Here is a 21,411-nt window from a genome sequence, read left to right on the forward strand (position 1 = left end):
TGTCAGAAGGTCCCCCTCCATGCTAGGAATGGTGTGGAAAAAAGATAACCGATTCCAGGGTGGCTTGGGAGCAGGTGGGACACTTGGCTGATGCTGCCTCCAGCCGTCCTCCCCACCTCCACAAGGCAGCCGGCGCCCGTTCCATGGGAGGCGATGGGCCCCAGCACCCCTTCCCCTATAGTTCCTCTCCACTTCACCGTCTTGCCCCAGCATACAACAGCACCTTAGCTAAACTGCTTCCTGCATGCCCATTTGATAGTTTAGGCCTGACAGACTGGAGGAGAGCCGAGGGAATGGCTGCCCCTCCACTGACCTCCTCCATCTGGCCTCTCTCGGACAGAAACTGGGAAGACGGTCAGTGAAGAAACAGTTCCTGGCACCTTCGCCAGGATGGCTTGTCCCGCGGCCATAGGATGGGTGGCACAGTGCCCGGGAGCTTTCGAGGGCCCTTGTTATGATACGAAACAATAAAACCACTCTCAGCTCTGGACTCTGCAATTTCCCTTCTCCGTTCCCAGCCTGGACCTCCAAGAGAGCATTTCAACGAGTCCTCAGGGCCTCTGCTTGTACATAAACATCATACACACACATTCACACACACGCTTACATGCACAATTGGCTCAGGAGCCAAAGGCTTTGTCCCCTTGCTGATATTTCTGCATAAGCTTTGGACACTTTCAACTCCCGTCTGGCAACTGTCCTTTGCACCTCAAGTTGAAGACTCTTTAATTTGATACTCCTTTTTATGCTGTGAGCAATGTACATGGGGCAAAAAACACTGACCTCCACACAAAGTTTCCATAAGAATCAACTGAGATAATATACATGGATGTGTTTTCTGGGGTATAAAGGGCTAAGCAGATTAACTGCAGCCAAGGGTCCTGGCAGATGTCCTGGCAGAGCCCCAGTTCCTTTGCCCTTCGTGCAGGCAGTGAGATCAGGGTCCAGGGAGCCTGACATTTGCATGCATGTTCTGTGTCAGGGCTTTTTATAAAATACTGGAAAAAAAGTTCCCTCTTTTAGATGCCAGGAGATTTGTTTGTTTGCATCTCTTGTTGTTACTGTGGTGGGTGGAGGCACCAGAGGGGATGGGGCAGCCGTGGTAAGGAGAACAGTGCGCACAAGTAGTGTCTTCCTCTTGCTCATGCCGAGCGACTGATTTCCAGCAAGAGAGGAGGGAGCAGTTAGATCCAAAAGCTGAAGAAGCTGAACTTCGTCTATCTGGATGCAGATAGTTGTGCTTGGCAGCCTTGAGTTCATGTGTGGGGCATCCCTCCCTGACCTGGTCCCCTCAGAGGACGTGCAGCTTCAGCACCCTGCAGGTTCACCAGGATCCCGTGGACCAAGACATAGTCTGGGGTACTGGGGAAAGCAGGTGTCTCCCACTAGCTGCACAGGGACATTGGACTTCAGGAGGCCTGAAATGAGTTCTAGTGCACAGGAGTGGTGCTCTAGGGATTTTCAGGTGTGACATTGAAGACTTTTGTGGGGCACTAAGATGGGGTGGTGCCCTGCAGTCATGGTCCAATCACCATGCCCATTTGGAGATTATTGTTGACAGGACCCACCCACTTCTACCTATCAGTGGTGAAGGCCCAAACATTCAGTTATGGATTATTATTTCATCCATAGTGATCATCCCCAAAGGAAGACACACTGGCTTCCCAGTCTGAAGATTCGGGTTCTTCCCCCTCCCTGACATCTCGTGAGGTTCTGGCTTTTATATCCTTGGTTTCACATTATGATAAAGGAACCCAAAACCCATACTCAGAACTTACGGAATCCAACTTCAAATATTTGTGAATCATCACTAGTGTTCCCAATCCTGTTCCCACTATAGAGGAAGCACAGGAGATTATCATTGCTGATATGTAGGATGTTTGGTGTGAATTCGAAGAAGGTGCCTTCTTGGGACAGAAAAATGTCAAAAGGATGCTCCCAATTACAAAAAAAAAAGCAAATCCCCAAACCAAAAACCTTCTTCTGGCTGACCAATTAGAAAAAAGAGCTCATGATTTGGGGGTTTCAGTCCCCACTTTGCATACCATTGGTCCACAGGTGAAAATTCTATTCCTCCATAGGGAGCTCACAATCAAACTGGAGGAACAAGACAGACACAAAGGAGATTACACCTCATGACTTAAGGCTTTAAAAGGTTCTGTATGTGATGAGGGGTGGGGTCACCCTGTAACTCTTCCTGGAGGAGGCTGGAAATTGAGGAGTTTCTCGATGATTGGAAAGATAGGATTAAGGGTATGTCTTAGGTGATATTTTTCCATTGTATCAGAGAGAAACCTCCACACTTATAGCAACTTCAGTAATGCCAAATTGATTCAAATCTATGGTTCAATGAGTCCAGGATTCTATCGTCTATAGAGAACCTATTTAGAAACTGTGCCAAATATCAAGGAAGTTGAAATCCATGAAACTGACATGACAGATTAGGGTTGTATCTTGAACTCCCCCTGGGAAGTTCCATGCTTCACAACACAGTGTTATCACAATACTGACGTGGTAATAATTGAAATAACTACCATTTGTGGAAAACTCACTATCTACTAGGCACTATGCTGTGTGCTTTGTATGTAATGTCTCATTTAATGCTCATGATTCTCTTGGTTTTCCAGTTCTATAAATAAACAGGCTCAGATTAAATAATGGTAAGAACACTTACATTGTGCTTACTATGTTCCAGGTACCTTAACAAAGATATATCTCTATTTCTATCTCTATCTTACTTAATCCTCATAGTAACTGTATGAAGTAGTTGTACTATTTTCCCCCTATTTTATCAATAAGGAAAGTGTAACCTAGAGAGTTAAATCACTTGCCTAAGATTCAAACAAAAAAATGCTTAAGCTCCTATGGCTGGTAAATGAGAACCAAAATTCAAACCCAGGCTGGTGGGTCTCCAAAGCCCAACTTCTCATGCCTTAATGTAGGGCAGCATAACTCCAAGATTGCCACAGAAGGATTCCTAACAGCAGAGGTGTGTACACATTTCCCCCAGGGGTCTAGGAGTAGAGCCTAAGGCAGCTAGCTGTCGGTGTGAAATTTCTTTGAAGCTGTGTGTTTTATCTTAGACATTTTGTGTGAATTTTGCATTCTATTCCATAATATATATTTTTAACATAGAAAGGTAATGCTTTGATTTTTGCTGTTTTTCTCAAAACTTCGAGGTAAAAGATGCTCCCCAGAAGCCATACTATGCTTACCCCATGCTTTGCTTACCTCCTGGGCCACAGCTTGGTGTTCCTGGGTTACATGTATGCCTTTGCAGGAAGAGTGTTTGAAGTGAAAAGAATGTGGCATTTGGAACCACACAGATCAGAGCTCAGGTCCTGGCTCCGTTATGCCACCAAGTGCTATGACCTTGGCAATTCACTTCATTGCTCTGAGCAGATTCTCCTCATCTGTAAATCAGAGATAATAATATATGTATGCCTGCCAGAGTGGCATTACAGGGAATGAGGTGAGGAATCTGACACTTAGTAGGGGCTTGCTAAGCGGCACCATTCCAACTGGCTACGTGTGACTTGTGTGCCTTTATCACCCGGTAACTAACAAGGGTACCACTGTGCTGAGCAAGTCCTCTCTGTGCCACTCCACAACATGTTTCTGGTGATAGTGGTGCTAGGGGTGCTGCTCATTCCCCTGGGGGAAGAGCCCTGGGTATATTTTATGTCCCCCATAAGCCTCCCACATCTGTGAGGCTTAGATGAAAATTGGGGGCTTTCTGTCTCTCTTTCACCCACATTTGGATCATTTGTTAGCTGAGAAAGACTTGTTTCCTATTGGCTCTGCTCAGAAGAAAGACCACCTAGAAATGTATAGATAATACACATATGACATTCCTATCATATTCAAACCTCTCTTTTAAACATTTTCTAAGACCTTCTAAATCTCTAACCCAGGCTTAAACAGAGAGGAGAATCAACAGGTTGAGTGGGGTCCTGTAGGGTCAAAAAGAGCTCCTGTTACCCTTTAGGCACCTTTATGTTTACAGGAAAGTCAGTTAACCTTGCTGAGCCCCAGTCTTCTCATTTACAAAACAAATCCAACCTCCCGAGGGATGATCATTAAGAATGCTTTTTCACACCGATTATGATGGCTTTTCTTAGAAAAAGAAAAAAAGGGCGTTGGTGAGGATGTGGAGAAAAAAGAGTGTTTTTGTGCACTGTTGATGGGGTTATAAAGTGGTGTGGCTGCCCTGAAAAACAGTATGGCAGTTCCTTGAAAAGCTAAACTAAGGCTTACCATATGATACCACAATTCCCTGTCTACGTATATACCCAAAAGAGTTGGAGCAGGGACCCAAACAGATACTTACATACCAATATTCCTAGCAGCATTATTCACAATAGTCAAAGGGTGCGAATGACCCAACATTAACGAATGAATGGATAGAGAAAATGTGATATATACAGACAATGAAATTATTGAGTCTTAAAAACATGAAATTTTGATACATGCTACAAGATGGGTGAACCTTGACTTTGTGCTAAGTGAAATAAGCTAGTCACAAAAGGATGAATGTTGTACCATCCCACTTACATGTAGTACCTAGAATAGTCAAATTCATAGAGACAGAGAGTAGAATAATAGTTACAGGGACCGAGGATGGGGAATGGGGATTTATTGTTTAATGAATATAAAATTTCAGTTTGAGATGATAAAACAATTCTGGAGATGGATGGTGGTGATGGTTACACGGCAGTGTGAATGTACTTAATGCCAATGAACTGTGCACTTAAGAATGGTTCAAATGTGAATATTTATGTTATGTATATTTTACCACAAAACTTTTTAAAGCATCCTTTGAAATTAAATAAAATGTTTTGTATTTTTTTTCCCTTTCCGTTCTTCACCAGAAGATTGTAAGTTAAATCCCCCTTTGCTTTTGAAGAAGGAGGAAAAGCAGCTTCCAGCCTAGTCAGACCCTGGGCTTCCATAGGTCATCAGGAGTGCAGGAACTCGGTTCCTGAGAGCCCATGCTAGGGCCTGCTGGGTAGTGATGACACCCTGGAAACTGACCTTGGAGAACTGGCTTTTGACTTGCCCATGCACTGGGGTGTGTCTACTTACTTGCCCTTGGTGAGAAGTCAGGTGGGAAGCAGTTTCCAAAGCATCAGTGAAGGAAGAAGGGAATAAACAGCTCCAATGGGAAGGCAAAAGAAGCTTCTTCCAGGTGCTGCTGGAATCGTCACATGATGTAGGTGGTATAGGCAGCAGTGTTACTGAGGGAATCTGAAGGCTGGGGACTAGATATATACCCTTCCACCAATGAGTGGCATTGCCCAGCATGGCCTCTGAGAAGCCATCTCATTTCTAATACATAGACTTTCAAGTATTCTTGTCTCCATCTTTTGAGCAAAGATGCCTTTGCTCAATTACCATCACCATTGAGATGATCCAGCAAAGGTCTACAGAGGATGAATGAGAAGGGAGAAGGAGGGTTTCGTAGAGGATGTGACAAGGATGGGATTGGTGGATACAGACTAATGTCCTGGAAAAGTGATGGGGAGAGTAGACCTTCCTTTTGGACTTTCCCAGCCTTCAGGGAGGAAGGGAGAGGAGAAAGAGGTATGTGGTAAGACTAAAATCTAAGGGCTGCGTGGTCACCACTAGGTAGTGGAGGGAGCCTGAAAGATTGTCCTGTTCTAAGTCCCCAGCAAAACCTGGAGGTAGCAGGGTCCTGTTAGCCACCCAGAGGCTGTAAACCAGACTGCCTACAGAGACTGGCTGTCCTTTCCCCAGGGTCCTTTGTGGATGGCCATCCTTAGCAGCCTGAGCTCCCTCTGATGGCTACTCACAGGAGTAACTGTGGTCTGAGTTTGGCCTGAGATTTGCCTGCTCCCCAAATGAATGACCCGTATGGACACCTTTCTCCTGCTTTACAGTGCTGCAGGACACACTATAAACCTAAGCCAAGGGTCAGTGGGGCTGTGGACTTCAAATTGAGTAAGGTGGTGCCTGAATCAAACCCACTGGAGATCCTCTGAGGGAGAAAGCAGTTAAGGATGTTCCTGGGATTGGGGTGCGTGCTCAGATAGTTAAGCGTCTTTTTTCAGCTCAGGTCATGATCCCAGGGTTCTGGGATCGAGTCCCGCATTGGGCTTCCTGCTTGGCGGGGAGCCTGCTTCTCCCTCTGCCTCTGCCTCTCTCTCTCTGACTCCCATGAATAAATAAATTAAAAAAAAGGATGTTCCTGGGATAAAAATAATGCTAATAATGACAATAATGATACTAATAATAACAGCTAGCTCAGAGTTGTTGAGAGAATTATATACAAGGATGTAGGAGGTCTTGACACATAATAGTTGTATAATACATGTTAATCATTCTCCCTCTTCCCTCTGAGAGGGGACACTGGATCAAAACATTTCTCTCTTCCTAGTAACCCAGACTGTTCCTTCTTTCCCTTCACTCTTCCCTTGCTTCCTCCCTTTGCCTTATGTCTGTTACCCTCTCCCCCCTTCTCCCTCTCCCCCACATGCAAAGCCCACAGAGGTAAACTGGGTCTGTCTGTTGATCCCCCATCAGCAACAGCCACACATTCCTGCCCAGCTCTCACATTCAAACAGCTCCACTCCTGTCCATAAAGGCGAGAAAGTGGAGTTCATTATCCCATTCATCTTCACAAGTTCCTCTTTGTTATTAGAAAGATATTTCTGTGTGGCACGAAAAAAACCTAAGGAAAAAAATCCTGGCCCTCAGAAGCATGTTCCCCTGCTCCATTGGCCCTCACACATTTCCATTTGGATTGATTGCCTGCTATAGCCTCTGAGCTTTTGAACATCAAATTTCAAAACGGCAACATAAAAGAGTGAACATGAAATGAGCAGCTCGATTCTGCCCTCCATGCTGGGGGACATGTGTTCTTGAAGTGCAGGAGAGAGAAGGGAGTCTGGTCTCCCCCGCCTACATTATCTCCTGAGGCTTTTGATGCCAGCCTTTCTTGGGGCCCTGACAACTAGGCAGGGATTTAGAAAGCGTTTTGTATAAGCTGAGCTGAGCGCTGTGCTAGGCACACGTAGTACCTGAAAGTAAAGGATTTGGGGGTTAAGTAGATGGTTCACTCCAAGATTCAAGAAGGATATACATATGGGATCCAAACCAAGTGAAATGCAAAAAAAAAGAAAAAAAGTGTGACCTTAAGGCGATGGTCAGGGACTATGGAATAAGAGGTAGGAAAGTTTACAGGCAAAGAAATGTACCTGAAATTTAACAGGGACAAATCTGAATTCAATCCCTTCCACTGAAACTTTCTCCTTATTCTGTTACAATCACTGTCTCTTAAAGGCAGATACTATTTATTTAGTCACTTACCCAGAAATATGATTTCTCCTTCTACCTCACCCCTAAGCCCATAGCCACCACATCCTGTTGATTCTATCCCTTAAAAAGCTCTAAAAGTTAATCCCTCTGTCTAATTCCCTGGCCCCAGCTCTGCCCATGCTTTCACCACTTTAACTTGGATAACTAAAAAATCTCCTAACTCTTCTCTTTGCCTCTGCCTTACCCCCACTCAGGTTCCTTCTTAAAGATCCTCATTCCCTTTAAATTCATAACCAAACTCGTTAAAATGGCATTCCAGGACCTTTAGGGTCTGGCCTCTGTATACCTCTTGAACATCATTTCTTGCCATGGGCCTTGTGCCTCAACCTTTCTCTTCCATTGGAGATTCCTTAAATAATCTATGTTCTCTCATACCTGTCTCCACAAACTGCCTCCCTTGCTTGGAACCATTTCTTCTCTATACTCCCTTACTTAGTTCTCTCCTACACAGACTCTGAGATGCAGCTTATGCATCACTGAAGAAGTCTCCCCAACACCTTCTCCCCTTCCTTCCCGTAACAGATATTTCCACCTATTCACAGCACTCACATTTTATCAGTGGCAGATTGGTTTGGTGAGCTCTCATGGAGCAAGGACTGTGTCCTGTTCATCTTTATCTAGGAGCTGACTCAGTGCCTAGTACAGAGTAGAAGCTTCATAAAGATCGATTGAGGAGTTAATGACAGGAAGCAACGTGAAAAAAGCCATGAAAGTGGGAATTAGATATGGAATCTAAGAATACCAGGATGAGAAAAGAGCTTGAACATTTTCAAGTCCAACACTCTTATTCTGACAAAGTATGTATAGACTAGAGAAAGGAAATGGACTTTGCAAGTCCACACAGGTGAATTGATTTTTTAAAATTTTTTTATTGTTATGTTAATCACCATATATTACATCATTAGTTTTTGATGTAGTGTTCCATGATTCATTATTTGTGCATAACACCCAGTGCTCCATGCAGAATGTGCCCTCTTTAATACCCATCACCAGGCTAACCCATCCCCCTACCCTCCTCCCCTATAGAACCCTCAGTTTGTTTTTCAGAGTCCATCGTCTCTCCTGGTTCATCTCCCCCTCTGACTGACTCCCCTTCATTCTTCCCCTCCTGCTATCTTCTTCTTTTTCTTTTTTCTTAACATATGTTGCATTATTTGTTTCAGAAGTACAGATCTGTGATTCAACAGTCTTGCACAATACACAGCGCTCACCATAGCACATACCCTCCCCAATGTCTATCACCCAGCCACCCCATCCCTCCCACCCCCCATCACTCCAGAAACACTCAGTTTGTTTCCTGAGATTAAGAATTCCTCATATCAGTGAGGTCATATGATACATGTCTTTCTCTGACTGACTTATTTCACTCAGCATAACACCCTCCAGTTCCATCCACGTCTTTGTAAATGGCAAGATCTCATTGCTTTTGATGGCTGTATAATATTCCATTGTGTATTTATACCACTTCTTCTTTGTCCATTCGATGCACATCTTGGCTCTTTGCACAGTTTGGCTATTGTGGACATTGCTGCTATAAACATCGGGGTGCACGTACCCCTTCGGATCCCTACATTTGTATCTTTGGGGTAAATACCCAGTAGTGCAATTGCTGGATCATATGGTAGCTCTATTTTCAACTGTTTGAGGAACCTCCATACTGTTTTCCAGAGGGGTTGCACCAGCTTGCATTCCCACCAATAGTGAAGGAGGGTTCCCCTTTCTCCACATCCCCACCAACATCTGTCGTTTCCTGACTTGTTAATTTTAGCCATTCTGATGGGTGTGAGGTGGTATCTCATTGAGGTTTTGATTTGGATTTCCCTGATGCTGAGTGAGGTTGAGCACTTTTTCATGTGTCTGTTGGCCATTTGGATGTCTTCTTTGGAAAAATGTCTGCTCATGTCTTCTGCCCATTTCTTGATTGGATTATTTGTTCTTTGGGTGTTGAGTTTGATAAGTTCTTTCTAGATTTTGGATACTAGCCCTTTATCTGATATGGTATTTGCAAATATTTTCTCCCAATTCTGTCGGTTGTCTTTTGGTTTTGTGGACTGTTTCTTTTGCTGTGCAAAAGCTTTTTATCTTGATGAAATCTCAATAGTTCGTTTTTGCCCTGGCTTCCCTTGCCTTTGGTGAAGTTTCTAGGAAGAAGTTGCTGCGGCTGAGGTCGAAGAGGTTGCTACCCGTGTTCTCCTTTAGGATTTTGATGGACTCCTGTCTCACGTTTAGGTCTTTCAACCATTTGGAGTCTATTTTTGTGTGTGGTGTAAGGAAATGGTCCAGGTTCATTCTTCTGCATGTGGCTGTCCAACTTTCCCAACACCATTTGTTGAAGAGACTGTCTTTTTGCCATTGGACATTCTTTCCTGCTTTGTCAAACATAAGCTGACCATAGAGTTGAGGGTCCATTTCTGGGCTTTCGGTTCTGTTCCATTGATCGATGTGTCTGTTTTTGTGCCAGTACCATACTGTCTTGATGATGACAGCTTTGTAATAGAGCTGGAAGTCCGGAATTGTGATGCCACCAGCTTTGCTTTTCTTTTTCAAGATTCGTCTGGCTATTCGGGGTCTCTTCTGGTTCCATACAAATTTTAGGATTATTTGTTCCATTTCTTTGAAAAAAGTGGATGGTATTTTGACGGGGATTGCGTTGAATGTGTAGATTGCTCTAGGTAGCATTGACATCTTCACAATGTTGGTTCTCCCAATCCATGAGCATGGAACGTTTTTCCATTTCTTTGTGTCTTCTTCAATTTCTTTCCTGAGTATTTTATAGTTTTCTGAGTACAGATCCTTTGCCTCTTTGGTTAAATTTATTCCTAGGTATCTTATGGTTTTGGGTGCAATTGTAAATGGAATCGACTCCTTGATTTGTCTCTCTTCTGTCTTGTTGTTGGTGTATAGGAATGCCACTGATTTCTGTGCATTGATTTTATATCCTGCCACTTTACTGAATTCCTGTATGAGTTCTAGCAGTTTTGGGGTGGAGTCTTTTGGGTTTTCCCCATACAGTATCATATCATCTGCAAAGAGTGAGAGTTTGACTTCCTCTTTGCCGATTTGGATGCCTTTGATTTGTTTTTGTTGTCTGATTGCTGTGGCTAGGACTTCTAATACTATGTTGAATAGCAGTGGTGATAGTGGACATCCCTGCTGCATTCCTGACCTTAGGGGAAAAGCTCTCAGCTTTTCCCCATTGAGAATGATATTCACTGCAGGTTTTTCATAGATGGTTTTTATGATATTGAGGTATGTGCCATCTATCCCTATACTCTGAAGAGTTTTGATCAAGAAAGGATGCTGTACTTTGTCAAATGCCTTTTCTGCATCTATAGAGAGGATCATATGATTCTTGTTCTTTCTTTTGTTAATGTATTGTATCACGTTGATTGATTTGCGGATGTTGAACCATCCTTACAGCCCAGGGATAAATCCCACTTGGTCGTGGTGAATAATCCTTTTAATGTACTGTTGGATCCTATTGGCTAGTATTTTGGTGAGAATTTTCGCATCCATGTACATCAAGGATATGGGTCTGTAATATTCCTTTTTGATGGGGTCTTTGTCTGGTTTTGGGATCAAGGTAATGCTGGCCTCATAAAATGAGTTTGGAAGTTTTCCTTCCATTTCTATTTTTTGGAACAGTTTCAGGAGAATAGGTATTAATTTTTCTTTAAATGTCTGATAGAATTCCCCTGGGAAGCCATCTGGCCCTGGGCTTTTGTTTGTTGGGAGATTTTTGATGACTGCTTCAATTTCCTTAGTAGCTATAGGTCTGTGCAGGTTTTCTATTTCTTCCTGGTTCAGTTTTGATAGTTGATACATCTCTAGGAATGCACCCATTTCTTCCAGGTCATCTGATTTGCTGGCATAGAGTTCTCATAATATGTTCTTATAATTGTTTGTATTTCTTTGGTGCTCGTTGTGATCTCTCCTCTTTCATTCATGATTTTGTTGATTTGGGTCCTTTCTCTTTTCTTTTTGATAAGTCTGGCCAGGGGTTTATCAATCTTGTCAATTCTTTCAAAGAATCAGCTCCTAGTTTCGTTGATCTGTTCTACTGTTCTTTTGATTTCTATTTCATTGATTTCTGCTCTGATCTTTATTATTTCTCTTCTCCTGCTGGGTTTAGGCTTTATTTGCTGTTCTTTCCCCAGCTCCTTTAGGTGTAGGGTTGGGTTGTGTATTTGAGACCTTTCTTGTTTCTTGAGAAAGGCTTGTATTGCTATGTACTTTCCTCTCAGGACTGCCTTTGCTGTATCCCAAAGATTTTGAAAGTTGTGTTTTCATTTTCATTGGTTTCCATGCATTTTTTAAATTCTTCTTTAATTTCCTGGTTGACCCATTCATTCTTTAGTAGGATGCTCTTTAGCCTCCATGTATTCTTTCCGACTTTCCTCTTGTGATTGAGTTCTAGTTTCAAAGCAATGTGGTCTGAAAATATGCAGGGAATAATCCCAATCTTTGGTACCAGTTGAGACCTGATTTGTGACCTAGGATGTGACCAATTCTGGGGAATGTTCCATGGGCACTAGAGAAGAATGTGTATTCTGTTGCTTTGGGATGGAATGTTCTGAATATATCTGAAATCCATTTCATCCACTGTGTCATTTAAAGTCTTTATTTCCTTGTTGATCTTTTGCTTAGATGATCTGTCCATTTCAGTCAGGGGGGTGTTAAAGTCCCCCACTTATTATTGTATTGTTGTCAATGTGTTTCTTCGCTTTTGTTATTAATTGCCTTATTCAATTGGCTGCTCCCATGTTCGGGGCATAGATATTTACAATTGTTAGATCTTTTTGTTGGGTAGACCCTTTAAGTAGGATATAGTGTCCTTCTTCATCTCTTATTACAGTCTTTGTTTTAAAATCTAATTTGTCTGATATAAGGATTGCCACCCCAGCTTTCTTTTGGCGTCCATTAGCATGGTAAATGGTTTTCCACCCCCTCACTTTTAATCTGGGGGTGTCTTTGGGTCTAAAATGAGTCTCTTGCAGACAGCATATTGATGGGTCTTGTTTTTCAATCCAATCTGATAGCCTGTGTCTTTTGATTGGGGCATTTAGCCCATTTACATCAGGGTAACTATTGAAAGCAATAATTTAGTGCCATTGTATTGCCTGTAAGGTGACTGTTACTGTATACTGTCTGTGTTCCTTTCTGATCTATGCTGCTTTTAGGCTCTCTCTTTGCTTAGAGGACCCCTTTCAATATTTCTTGGAGGGCTGGTTTCATGTTTGCAAATTCCTTTAGTTTTTGTTTGTTCTGGAAGCTTTTTATCTCTCCTTCTATTTTCAATGACAGCCTAGCTGGATATAGTATTCTTGGCTGCATATTTTTCTCGTTTAGTGCTCTGAAGATATCATGCCAGTCCTTTCTGGCCTGCCAGGCCTCTGTGGATAGGTCTGTTGGCAATCTAATATTTCTACCACTGTAGGTTACATATCTCTTCTCCCAAGCTGCTTTCAGGATTTTCTCTTTGTCCCTGAGATTCGTAAGTTTTACTATTAGATGTCGGGGTGTTGACCTATTATTATTGATTTTGAGAGGGGTTCTCTGTACCTCCTGGATTTTGATGCCTGTTTCCTTCCTCACATTAGGGAAGTTCTCTGCTATAATTTGCTCCAATATACCTTCTGCCCCTCTCTCTCTTTCTTCTTCTTCTGGGATCCCAATTATTCTAATGTTGTTTCGTCTTATCATATCACTTATCTCTCGAATTCTGCCCTCGTGATCCTGTAGTTGTTTCTCTCTCTTTTTCTCAGCCTCTTTATTTTCCATCATTTGGTCTTCTATATCGCTGATTCTCTCTTCTGCCTCATTTATCCTAGCCATTAGTGCCCCCATTTTTGATTGCACCTCATCAATAGCCTTTTTGATTTTGACTTGGTTAGATTTTAGTTCTTTTAGTTCTCCAGAGTGGGTTTCTCTAATAACTTCCATGCTTTCTTCAAGCCCAGCTAGTATCTTTAAAGTCATGATTCTGAACTCTAGGTCCGACATCGTACTAATGTCCGTATTGAGTAGGTCCCTGGCAGACGGTACTACCTCTTGTTCTTTTTGCTGAGGTGATTTTTTTCATCTTGTCATTTTGTCCAGAGGAGAAGAGATGAATGAGAGAACAAAATGCTAACAGGTTAACAATGTCCCGAGCAAATATACTGTATACAAATCAGAAAGGACCTGAAACCAGGTGAAAAGAAAGGGAAAGAAAGAAAAAAGAAAGAGGAAAAAAAAGATAAAAACAAAAACAGAACAATACAAAAAAAGCAGAATATGATCAAATATGATCAGGCTAGTGTATAGATCAGCGCCACACACTAGATTTTGGGCGTATTTTGGTCCGTTAGAAAGAAGTGCCTCCCAAAATTTTAAAGGAAGAAAGACATATATGTACAAAATAAGGGTTGATACAATGAAGGGATGGAAGATGAGTGTAAAGATGAAAATTATAGAAGATTTTATAAAAGGAATTGATAAGATAAGTTGTTTGAAAAAAGAAAGAAGAAGATTAAAAAAAAAAAGAAAAAAGGGAGAGAATGTGATCAGGCAGGAGAATAGAACAAAGCCATACACTAGTGATTTAGGGTATATTTTGACCTGTTAGAAGAAACTGTCTCAAAATTTTAAAGAGAGAACAACTTATATATATATGCCAAAAATAAGGGTAACTACTATGAAGGGATAAAATATGACTCTAAAAATTTAAAATAAAAAAATTTTTTTTTTCTTTTTAAAAGGGATTGATAAGATGTTGGTTGAAAAAGGGAAAAAGAAAAATTAAAAAAAACAGTTAAAAAAATTAACTTTGATGAACTAATGAATCATGGTAAAAAAAAAGCCATGAATTCTATATGCAGTATTCCCCTATCACTGGAGTTCTTCCGTTCTCCTTGATCGGTAAACTTGGTCTTGGCTTGCTGGCTGTTCATTCTTTTTCTTCTGGGGGAAGGGCCTGTTGCTGTGGTTTCCAAATGTCTTTCCCGGAGGCGGAATTGCCCTGCCCTTGTCGGTCCAGGCTAAGCAACCTGCTTGGGTTTGCTCTCATGTGCTTTTGTTCCCTGCAAGCTCTCAGTACAGCTTTGGACGACCAGGGCAAAAATGGTGGCCTCCCAATCTCCACCCGGAGGAGCTGAGAACTCGGGGCCCCACTCCTCAGTGTGCCCCCAGAGAAAAGCAGTCACTCCCATCTCCCTGGTCTCCGGCCGCACTCCATGCTCACCCGGCCTGTGACCGAGCGTTTCTATCTCTGGCACCGACCCCGTGTGCAGTCTCCAAACCCAGCAGATCCCTGCGGTGCGCTCCCGCGCCGCTCCTCCCCGGGAAGGAAGGGGAGTCTCCCCGGCTCTGCCGCTTGTTGGGTCCCTGCTGGAGGAGCAGTGGCCCGACTGGGCAGCGGATCACAGTTTATGGCAACCCCGAGCTGAGAGCCCGCGCCTCGGCTCTGTCTCTGCAGCCGGCTTCCCCGCTCCGATACCTGGGAGCTCTGCCACACTCAGGCACCCCCGGTCTTTCTGTGACCCCAAGGGTCCTGAGACCACACTGTCCCGGGAGGATTCCACCCCCCGCTTAGCCCCCAGAGCGATGTCCCTCAGTGGAGCCAACTTCTAAAAGGTCCGATTTTCTGCTCCGCGGCTCTATCACTTGCCAGATGCGGCTGACAGCGGCCCCCTCCCCCACCGTTTATCCTCCCGAATATCGCCTCAGATTCACTTCTCCGCACGTCCTACCTTCCAGTAAGTGGTCGCTTCTCTGTTCAGAGTTGTTGCTATTCTTCTCTTCGATCTCCTGTTGAGTTCGTAGGTGTTCAGAATGGTTTGATCCCTATTCAGCTGAATTTCTGAGACCAGACGAAATCCAGGTCTCCTACTCCTCCGCCATCTTGCTCCCAGGTGAATTAATTTTAACAGGTGACACCAATAGGTGTACAACAGTATACACTTGAAAGCAAGAGGAATCAAAATGGGTCATGGGAATGGAAATAAAGACCAAAACACTGAATTTGCTAAGTGAGTCAGGATTAGAAAAGACACAGGAGAAATGGTGCAATCACTGAGTTCAGGGAGAAAATAGAAAACCAGATCCAGTCTTAGCTGAAAGCCAAAAGTGCTAAAGCTCAAAGACTCTCTAGAACTGGGTAAGTCCTACCTGACCCCAGACAGCAAGAGGCAGCAGAGTGTACAGTGAATGACACTGGGAGGTGGTTAGAACTCAGTGAGAGAGAAGGTAGACCCTATGATAATCTTTGAGATAAGCTTCCTCCAATAGTCTTTCCTGATGGTCCAGTCTTTGCCACTTACATGTGAGCCCAATTCTGTCTTCAAGTGGTTGTGCTTTATGGTTCACATTGGATTGGACCTGATAGCAGGTCAAGTCATTGAGTCAGAATGAGCTTAGTATATGAGTTAGGGATCCTGATCTACTGGGGCCTGAGGAACCTTGGTAGGGACCTTAGGAGAGCAAGGCTGGATAGTTCTGGAGGACACAAGATATAGTATTGAATAATTTAGATTTGTTGCTTCAGAGAATACGGTGTCATTGTAGACTTTCAACCTGGAGAATAGGCTCAACTCAGATCCTTTTCCTATGGGATCATGCCTTGGACCTTTGTTTGCATGTGTGTTCCCTCTGCTTGGAATGCTCTGTCTCCTAGATATTCTCTTGCTTCCTCTCTTACCTCTTCACATCCCTGCTCAAAAGTCATGTTATGAGGAAAGGCTGGACTTACCACTTGAGTCAATATTGCCACACCCTCCATTGCTTACCTGCCTGCACCATGATGTGTTTCTCTGTTGCATTTGTCACCCTCTCATCTACTGTAAGTCTTTTCCCTGTTTATTTGTTCATTGTGTATCACCACCCACTAGAATGTAGACTCCCTGGTGGGGAGGGGTGGGGGGTATTTTTGTCTGTTTTGTTCACTCCTGTGTTTTCAGCTCCTACGCTTGGTACATCCTAGGTGTTGAAGAAACATGTGTTGAATAAACGTAGGGTCATACACATGGGAACTGTTGGAATGGAGAGACAGTTTGCAGCCTCCTCCTGCCCTGCTGTGTGATGGGATTGCAGCAGGAGGACCCAGGAAACAACTGTGAGACTACCACTTTGTGCAAGTAGACAACACCCACCCCATCCTGATTACACCGTCTCTGTGCTCTGACAGAGCACGGAGCAGACATTTAGGTCCTGCTCCTTCCCTTCTGATGTCCTATAGTGGTCCTAACCAAGCGAAAATTGTTACTAGAGGGTTCTTCATCACAAATCACACGTCCTTAGACACTCCTACTCTGTTAAACACCAATGAAAGCAGAGAGGGGACTCTCCTCCTGCTTTTCTGGTAAATGGTCTTCTGATGGTAAATTATCCTCTTCTTTTCCTGATGTTCAGGGATTCTGGCCAGGTCAGGAGTTTGTAAGCAACTGAAAAGCAGAGACTCCCCCTTCCTCTTTGTATCCCTGCTATATCTCATCATGTTGGGTGCCCAAGGGCACTTAGTAAGCTGCTCACATAAAGAAGAGAGCAGTGGACATGACCTTGGAGAAAGGGGTGTTTGAAACAGGAGGGCTCTCTCCATGATACTGTCTGCATGGCACTTGCTTCCTTACCTGAGCCCTAGAAAAATGAATCAAGCCCTCTCCCTGTCTAGAACATCTTTGTCTAGCTTTGTGTGATGTGTACCTGTTTGCCAAACTTCCAGACTGAAATTTGGATAAAGATTCCCTGGCTCTGAGCCTTTCTTTATTTTTCCAAACCACCATATTTTGTTTTCCTTTTAGTCACTGTTACCCTTCTTGAAAGGTCTGATAATTCCCGAGCGTGCCAAACGTGCAACACCACCTGCTGAGGTTTCCCTCACCCAAGCCTTTGCCCAAACTCACCCACCAGGCACGAAGCTGCCTTTTCCCTCTGCCTCGCCCACCTGCGAGGCCCTCTGTTCTCTTCTTGACTATGCTAGCCTTGGTTATTCACTGCAGGTCACTCCCTGAATTGCTCTCATCAATTTAATATGTGTTTATTGAGTACCTCCAATGTGCCGAGCACCGGGGATATAAAGATGAATTAGCTCTGGCCTCTGGCCTTGCAGCTCTGATGTTTGGTGGGCCAGTAGACCTGAGATCAGATATTTGCCAACAAGTGTTCGGAGTGCTCTGTGCAGGCAGGGAGAAGCATGCTAGGAGCATGTGAGCAGTGGGGTGACATCAGGTCACTCTGCCGGGGGTCTGGATGGTGTCACAAAGGAGGTGACTTTTGAGCAAGGTCTCCAGTAATCCAAGTTTCCTGTATTTGATTACAGAGCATGCTTTGGCCCTGAGAATCTCTAAACATATTTCACAACACTTGGATTTTTAACAGGCTGCACACAAGACAGCTCTGTCTCTGTCTGTCAATTTCAGACACTTAACATGTCTTTTACTTCATTTTCTTCTGTGATACTTCATTCCTCTCTGGATACATTCAGCCTGGCACTCAAGAGCCTATTTAGTTTCTCCTGGGTACTTCACTTACTAGGTGGGTGTGTGGCCATCTCCTCCTTCAGTGTCTTTGATTATCCTCTCTCTGAAGAGAAGGGCTACAAAGTAGACGTGGAGTATGTTTCACCATTTACAGAGGGACCAAACAAACTTCCAAGTGTTCCATCATTCTCCAGGTCTTCTGGTTCACTAGGGGTGAACCAGACCCTAGCCCTTGTTCCTTGTGGGTGAACATCCTGCTCTCTGATGGACTTGAAGAGTAGAGATGATCCCTTCCTTTTACTTATCCCATAAAGTAGTCTCTGGTGGTTAGGGAGGCAGTCTGCTCCTGAGTGATAATTTTTTTTAAAGATTTATTTATTTATTTGAGAATGGAGGAGAGAAAGCCTATGCACTAGCAGGGGGAGGGGCAGAGGCAGAGGGAGAGAGAGAATCCTAAGCAGACTCCCCCCTTGAATGCAGAGCCCAAGGAGGGGCTTGATTTCACAACCCTGAGACTGTGACCTGAGCTGAAACAAGAGTTGGATGCTTAACCCGACTGAGTCACCCAGGCGCCCACTGAGTGATAATTTTTAATGGTGGAAGAGATAACAACTGGTATGAATAACAGCCAGGTTAGGCTTCTGCTTCCACAGTTTTCTGTGGAAGGCATTTTTGAAGATTGGACTCCCCAGGGTGTTCATCTGTGCCTTTTGAGAACCTTGCCCAAAAAGATAGGAGTCAATATGCCATAGCCTACTGTCCCAGCCAGTTGGGGAAGGAATAGTCCTGGAAGGAGAGAACTGATCCTGTAAGTCTTAGTAGCATAAAACCAAGGTCACTTTGGGAATTGAAGTAGATGGAGCCCAACTAGAATTCAGATAATTGAGAGTGAAATTCTAGCTCATGAAAAACTCCTTGGAGCTTGCTGAGAAGTCTGTTAAGTCCCATCTGCACTTTGCCCTGGGCAGGGAGGGCAGCCAAAGACAGTGCCTGTGCTCTTCAGCATATCCACATGTCCAGGGATCCAGGCAAAGTTTCAGGTCCTTGATGGAAAGGGTTCTGAATGCTGGCTCCCTGCCCCTCTGGCAGAATACCCCCTGGTCAGGGATAGCAGGCTGGTGACCTGCAGATCACAGCTATATTAGCTACACACAGATCAGACTCTCAGTGTATACACGAGGGTGATCTAGTTTATCCCTCTACTTAATGCTAAGTAAGGGAGCCTGGGAGTGAGCCAGGGGTCTGCTGGTGGAAGGAGAAAGAAAGCCTTGTAAATCTGAGAGGATTCATGGGCCTTGAGGCATGAGGCTGGGCCCCCTATAGTCCCAGGGCAATGGGGGATATTTGATTCTGGCAGAAAGCAGCTCTGAGCTGGGCCTTGCTATGGAAAAACCACAGAAAGAAGCTAAGAACAGAGCAGAACTTATAATAGTAAAGGAAATTCTATGACTGGTGGAAAAATCACAGGTCTGAGAGTCGGAGATGTGAAAAACAGCCCAGGTCTGACCTCCATGACCTTGAACGTTCTCCTCAGGGCTTCCAACCCTGGTTTTCTCTTTCAACAGGGACGAGAATATTATTCCTTCCAACTTACAGGTAGTCACATGGATAAAATGGGCTGACCCAGACACACCAGCTTCCCCTAGGGAGATCTGATAACTGATTTCTCAGCAACTGGGCAGAAGGGCCTAGAGCAGTGCCCTTCCATAGAAATATAATGTCAGATACAAATGCAAGTCATGTATGACCTTACACATTTTCAGATAGCTAAATTTTAAAAAGTAAAACAAAACAAAACAAAACCCAGATGAAATTAATTTTAATAATACATTTTATTCAATACACTATATCCCAAATATCAGTTCAACATGTAATCAATTGATCAGGTTTTTCACATCCTTTTTGTCATACCAAGTCTCTGAAATCTGGTGTGTCTTTCGCACTTACGGCACATCTCAGCCTGGACCTTTCAGCAGCTCCAGAGCTACATGTAGCTGCTGTGTTGGGCAGCACAGGCCTGGAGGACTGGTTTGAGGCTGTGTAGGTAGCCCCTCAGCTGGCCAACCCCTCTAGCTACTCTCCCATTCCTGTTGAGGCAGGCATCCTGCAGGGTGAACTTTGATTGAGTTTTGAGGTTAATGGGCAAGAGTCAGTGGAGAGAGGCAGGGAGGATGACTGCCAGAGAAAAAACGGCAAGGATGCAGGAATAGAGGTGGCAGAGAGTGTGGCCGCCCCTCAGGACCCTTTCCTACTCATGAGGGAGCCCTCACTATTCTTATAGCCTCAGATCCATTTACATTCCCCACTGCAGGGCTCAAACAACCAATTTGCACTTGTTTGCATGACGTGTTTTCTTTTTCTCCCTCCTGCCAAATGCATACAGACCTACTGTGGAGGCCCATTTAGGCCCTGCTTTCTGGGTTAGCCCTGGACTATAGAGCACAGTCCACTCAGAGGTGAGCTCTCTGCCTCCTCAGTTTGTACCTCATTCTTTCCCTCTGTACAATGGAGTTAATCATGTTCATTTTTGACCTACCCTGACTCCAAGGAAGAGTGCAGAAATGAATGGGAATTAACATGTGTGAAAAGTGCTTGAAGCAAGGAAGAACAGGACCCTCGATACAAAGTGTTTAATTATTCATTTGGTTTTTCAAATCTACACACTACCTTAAAAAGGTCCTGACCCGAGGACTTCTGCAGGCCCTATCAAACTGACCTTACAAATAATTTGCCATGCTCTCATTCCATATGCACCTGTTCTGTCGAGGGAGCTGTCTGAGGTGTAAACAGCGCAGAGCTGTGTCTGAATGAGGAGATGTGCTGATTCTACCTCCAGCGTCTCAGGGCCCTGTCGAACGTGCATTTTGTTGTAACATCCAAGCACTTTCCTCCCCGGTAACAGGAAAAACCTTGTGACCTTTAAGATTTCAGCCTCCTGCAAGAACAGGGCCTGTTACCCTGGAAAGCCCTGGAGTGCCAAGCCTCTGCATGGAAACCTAGAGCTGGTGCCTTTTTTAAAAACAGCATTTCATAGAATTGGCATGCTTTGTTCAGAACAATTAAATTTCCCACCCAGCAGTGTAATTGGGTTTTTGTTTAGTAACTTGTACCGGTCTTTTCACTGGAGGACACCACCAGCTTCTGGGAAAGAGCCAACAAGACCTCAGATGATAAAAACATAAATATGCAAGGGGTGGGGATCATATTGTGGAATAAAGGAATGGGGAAAGGTGCCCCATTTTTCTGATTTCCAGAAAACTGGTGCAAACCTTCCTTTCACATGCCCTCTGTTACCTCACACAAATATCTGTTCTGCCCCGGTAGTTGCTTTGTTGGGAGAAATGGCCCTTTTGGGTACAGCTAAGGGAGAAGGGCCTTCTTGGCCCAGCCCTAGGAAGCAGGATTCCTGGCCCCTGATGGGAGGTCATTAGCTTCAGATGTCAACTCTTTGCTCTAGACAGTTTGTAGAGACTAGGCCACCTGAGGATTGGTGCTCTCTCTTGAGTGCCTGGCATCGCAGTTGTAATTTGCAGGACGGCATAGAGAACTTGTTGGGCTTCCTCAGAAGACCTGTGTAAGCACACATGTGCAGGCACCCAGGCTACACTTTCTCTTGTGA

The sequence above is a fragment of the Zalophus californianus genome, chromosome 2, assembly GCF_009762305.2.
Source record: "Zalophus californianus isolate mZalCal1 chromosome 2, mZalCal1.pri.v2, whole genome shotgun sequence".
NCBI lineage: Eukaryota > Metazoa > Chordata > Mammalia > Carnivora > Otariidae > Zalophus > Zalophus californianus.